Below are 5,532 nucleotides of genomic sequence, written 5' to 3'. Positions count from 1 at the left end.
ATTTCCAAGTAGCGGAATGCTACAGAGGTAAACAAACAATATCATTTGGAAGAGGATTAATAAGTGTTGACATTCATACAAATGAGTAATCCTGTAAACGTAAACAGAATATTTTATATAGATTTTTTTTAATGAAAACTTAAAATCCTGCATTATTTTCCGGACAACCCAATATAATTTGAATAGGGTTTTCATACATTAGTCTTCAATTTTTTTACAGTCCCATGGATTTTTCATTTGATGCTTTGTCCTTAGTACGGCTTTGATGCATAATTTGTAAAATAGATTTGTTATTTAGCATATCTTTTTTCCTATATGTTTGAATGTGATCCTTTTAATGCTCCTGAAGTGTCGTTTTATTTATTCTTTACGTCTTATTATTTATTTTCTCAATTATAGCCTATATTGTAGCCGTTGGTGTTGATAATTCTGATTTGTATTTTTTAAGTAGTTAGTAACACTGAAGTCTGTCCGGCATGTATTTTATTTTGCGTCTGTGTGAATGGGTTGCGCCAGGTCGTATGATTTTCCTTTTTGTTGTTGGTTTGCTTTATACGACGGATTGGAATTTCTTGTTCATTTTTGTAATGTGTAACGGCGTGTGTGCGTTTCCACCTGGTCGCTGACGTCTGCTGCGGGCGCTAGCCCCTGACCGGCTCCTCTTTTTCTCCAGTCCTTCCGTGAACCCGTGTCGGGATCGACGGCGAGGGGAGGTCCTCACTACCCTTCAATGTAAGCTTAACGGCAACCCATCGCTTCGGATTTCTCCTAGGGCTTAGGATCGACTGACTCTTGTGCAACAGCTGTTCACAAGAAACTCTTCTCCACATCAGTCCTCCAGTGCCTCGCTGGAGTATTTGCTACTACCACCAAGATCTGCACAGGCGACGGCTCCAGGCGGGCTCACGCCCCGACCCTTCTGCGCACATCGCCGCGACCCTCTTACGAATCAGGGCATAACGGAGCCGCTCGCGAGAGCCGCCCGCTTTGCCTCTGACGGCAGAGTATAGGCACGACGCTACAGTGCCATCCATTTTCAGGGCTAGTTGCTTCGGCAGGTTAGTTGTTACACACTCCTTAGCGGATTCCGACTTCCATGGCCACCGTCCTGCTGTCTTAAGCAACCAACGCCTTTCATGGTTTCACATGAGCGTCGATTCAGGCGCCTTAACTCTGCGTTTGGTTCATCCCACAGCGCCAGTTCTGCTTACCAAAATTGGCCCACTTTGCACACTGATCCGATTCCCGCGGCTTCACTTTCCAGCAAGCCGGGGATCTCATCTATTTGGAGTTTGAATCTTCTATCAGCCTCTAATCATTCGCTCGCTCTACCGGATGAGACTCGTCTCAACCGAGCGCAAGCTATCCTGAGGGAAACTTCAGAGGGAACCAGCTACTAGATGGTTCGATTGGTCTTTCGCCCTTTTGTAATGTGTACTTAAGTCTTTCTCAGACACGGCAGGGTGGATGATGGGAGAAAAAATAAGTTCTTATGCTGCTTGAAAGTGCTTTTGTTGTGTTGAGTTTATTCAGTAAACGATATATTTCTGTATAATGAATTCATGTTTGCTAATACGAAGTCAATGTTGTTGTAGATGTCTATTCTTCTAAACCGTGAAATTAGTGCCCTATTGCACTTAAAATTTTGCCTATTGTGTCAGAACTCTGCTAACAATTTCTCTGGAAGATTTTCCGTTCAATTTCATGATATTTTGCAGGGGTATGAAATCTTTCAATTCCTCAATAATGGCTTTCCTAGGTAATAATATTTTTGTGAGATTTCTACGTTTTCGAGGTTCCTAATCACCGAGGAGGAAATAAAAGGACTCAGATCCAAGAGTACGCTAATTAACTACATTAATTAAAAACATTTCCTTGTTATTGCAGGGCAGTTGCAAAGGATGTTTTATTTCGTCTCTGCCATTTCTAGACATAATCGACACTGGCCATTTCTTATTTGCCCTAGGTTTTTGTTTGATGCTTAAATGCTATTTTCAGTTCCTTTCTGGTCACTTTTAAGTCTTATTTTTCCATTGGGTTGTATTTGAGACTAGTTTCTTTGATTACCTCATACCTGATTCTTTCCCAGGATTTGTTATGTTCTTTAGTAACTAGGAATTCAGCTGTTTATATATGTAGTTCTTGTTTATGCCAGATTAAATTTTTCTGTTTTGTAAACTACGAGTACCGCTGAACTGGAGTTTGGAATGTATTTTCAAAAATTTGGCTGGTTTATATTTCTTAAATATATTTGGGAATTATTTTGGAAACAAATAATTGATTTGGAAACGTTTCACAAACATCTGGAAAACGTTTTTTGTTTCTTTATGAATTGACTCAATAATTTGTTTTAGCAAAATCGACGTTATCTTGTCTCAATGACAAGAATAGATATTTTACATTTTATTTTTGACTCACACGATGAACGTATTCAGCAATTTTTTCATATAACTACTGGATTAAAAATTGTGTGTGGCTAATATGCTAATATCTCTGAAGCACGCGAACTTAAAAGGAAATGATGGCATGACGCGTGTACTTCGGAATCATTTTCCGACGACAAAAGTCGATACACATGCGCGTGCAACTAGCGTTGACATTTTCGAGATAATTCAGGTCGTTCGATCGTCGAATCAATGATCATTTGCAGAAAAAGCCCCTGAATAACGAGTGGAGTTTGAATTCCAGTTTGGATTCGATGATTTATTTTGATCATGGTAGATGGGGGCGGCGGCAGTTTCGATTTTATCTTTTGAACAAAATTGGCCGAGTAAATTATTCTACTGGGCCATACCTGTGTCATTTTTCAGAAATTACCATCACAAACCAATTACTAGAAAGTACATTTCCTCCGTCAGCCGATCTCAATATCCAATCCCTTCCCATTTCATCGACAAGAATGAAACAGGCTAGTGCATATATTTTTGTTTAACTACATACAATACCGCTTGTCAAAAGGAGGCTACAACACGTTCAATGTAAATTAACATTAAACTTAACAAGACGTACTGGATTACTTGGACGTTCTTGTCAATGCAAACTACTCGTACTAGATTTAAAAGTATGTTCGGTGCAAAATTTGTTTTCACACAAAGTAGATTTACGTGCTCTTTTTATCAGTGGCATTCACTGGCGGTATTAAAATTTAAGGGATATGGCCGTGGTTTACGTTCTAAGTCTATCCCGACGTGAAAGGTTTTTCGTTACGTACCTCATCAGTTTGTATTACCTGACTTGAGGCCGCAAGTAATATTAGTCTTGATACTAACATATTTCCTCATATTTATTATTGTGGCTCTATTTATCATCATATTTCCAATGGGGTTAAATTTTCTTTTTATAATCCTCTTTTCGAAATCGATGATGACTGATTTACCCACGATTTTGTAATTTAAAACTTAAAGAAGATCCGAAAAAAATGGGTTCGAGTTACACCCGTGAGACATTTTTTCATCTCAAATGCCGTTGTGCGTTATACAAACAGAGAAATTAAAAAAGAAAGATAAATAATTAGAAATTACCAAACAAACTGATTGAGAAAAAGGGGTTGTACTATTCTTTTTATTTATATTAGGAAAGAGTTGAACCACCTTAAAACACGAGCATAAGAGACATTATGTTGTATTGTTTGAAAAATAATGAACATGTTAAAAGGAAGATGTACTTGGTTTAATAAACTGCTGGTTAAATAATGGGAAAATAGATGTTAAGACTTGGTCTGTTCGTTGTGTACAGCATGTACTTGAATATTCTTATTATCTTACTTATTTGTCGAACTCATGTACTTGCATCTAATAATGTGTTTAATGCCTTTATTGTTTTGTGTAATGCCTGGGTTTTTTTAAAAATATATATTTTCCCCTAAACTATTTTATATTTAATTCCACTAATTTCGTGGTCCGATTGACCAATTAATACTTTACAATCAATTAAGGTTTTTAGTTGAGATGGAAAAAAGTTAATGGCACGAGAGAGATTCGAACCCACGACCTTCGGCTAGATACGCCGCTGCTCTACCACCTGAGATATCGTGACCTCGATCCACTCGGACATCAACTCCCCATCTCAACCCCANACAGGCGTGGCCCTTGGATTGGATCCCAGGGCCGCAATGTGCGTTCAAAATGTCGATGTTCATGTGTCCTGCAGTTTACATGGCGACGCGCATTTTGCTGCGTCTTTCATCGACCTACGAGCCGAGTGATCCGCCGCTCGGGGTAATCGTGTCTTCTCGTGTTATTGTTACCACATGAGTTATATTCGTGTCAGAAATATTTACGTTCGTGTCAGAAATATTATCGTTTCCAGTCGGGAACCCCGACTCCTACCCTCGTGGAGCCACCCTCGCGAGAGTTACGCAGTTCGTGCATGCGGTTTCCATCGATACGGGCCCCCTCGGTGTGCCCCTTTGCGGTTTCGCTTTTTGTTTTTTCATTTTCTATGCACGCGTTGCTCCCGCGAGGCTGAGACGAGAGGACGGAGGGAGTTCCTTCCTGTGTCTTAAAAAACGTGCACGGATCTCCCTGGTCCGGCACCTTTGCAACCTCTTTCCAACATGTGGAGAAGACGGTTTCTCTCTTTGTGTAAAAACGTGTTCGGGTGCCCCAAGTCCGGCACTTCTTAACCTCTTTCCACTATGTGGAGAAGACGGTCTCTGACCGTGTATTTAAAACGTGCTCGGCTGGTCCAAGTCCGGCACTTCTTAACCTCTTTCCACCATGTGGAGAAGACGGTCTTTTTCCGTGTGTTTAAAACGTGCTCGGGAGGTCTAAATCCGGCACTTCCTAACCTCTTTCCACTATGTGGAGAAGACGGTCTCTTTCCGTGTGTTTAAAACATGACCGGGTGCCCCAAGTCCGGCACTACTAACCTTCTTTCCACTTTGCGTGGAAGAGGGTTTGTCATTTGGTCTTTCGCCAATGTCTTTCTTCATCAAACGCCCGGACGGACGGGGAAACGACGTTCTTTACGTTTTTCTCGGATGGCCTGGGTCCACATACTATCTACGCGGTCAATGCGAGATTTCGTGACCAGAATCCGATACTCCGGGTACAGATTTGCACCGTGCACGCCTTCCGCGGCCTCCGCCGCCGCCGGGCTCTGATTTCGTTCTCTTGAGAGAGAGTCCCGCGCTTATCCTGTCGGTTAAAGCCTACTTCTCGTTAATGATCCTCCTTCCTCAGGTTTGCTGTGGAAGAGGGTTTGTACATCTTTCGCTCTTATCTTTCTTCTTCAGATGCCTCCCTGGGCTCTGATTTCGTTCTCTTGAGAGAGAGTCCCGCGTTTATCCTTCCGGATAAAGCGTACTTCTCGTTAATGATCCTTCCGCAGGTTCACCTACGGAAACCTTGTTACGACTTTTACTTCCTCTAAATGATCAAGTTTGGTCATCTTTCCAGCGTTCGACAAAACCGACAAAGTCGGTTGGGCTTACCGCCAGTCCGAAGACCTCACTAAATCATTCAATCGGTAGTAGCGACGGGCGGTGTGTACAAAGGGCAGGGACGTAATCAACGCGAGCTTATGACTCGC

At 41.6% G+C, this 5,532-nt stretch overlaps 1 non-coding gene across 1 annotated transcript; it reads right to left on the bottom strand.

The window, feature by feature from the left end:
- Positions 1 to 4,065: 4,065 nt before the first annotated feature.
- LOC112127099 lies at positions 4,066 to 4,220 on the bottom strand. The gene has a single exon (XR_002910401.1). It is a non-coding gene; the product is annotated as a 5.8S ribosomal RNA (ribosomal RNA).
- Between the last annotated feature and the right edge of the window lie 1,312 nt (positions 4,221 to 5,532).

The sequence above is a fragment of the Cimex lectularius genome, unplaced genomic scaffold (genome assembly GCF_000648675.2).
Source record: "Cimex lectularius strain Harlan isolate CLEC.00 unplaced genomic scaffold, Clec_2.1 scaffold18, whole genome shotgun sequence".
Taxonomy (NCBI): domain Eukaryota; kingdom Metazoa; phylum Arthropoda; class Insecta; order Hemiptera; family Cimicidae; genus Cimex; species Cimex lectularius.
The sequence above is the reverse complement of the archived record's forward strand: the minus strand, read 5'-3'. Positions and strand labels throughout refer to the sequence as shown.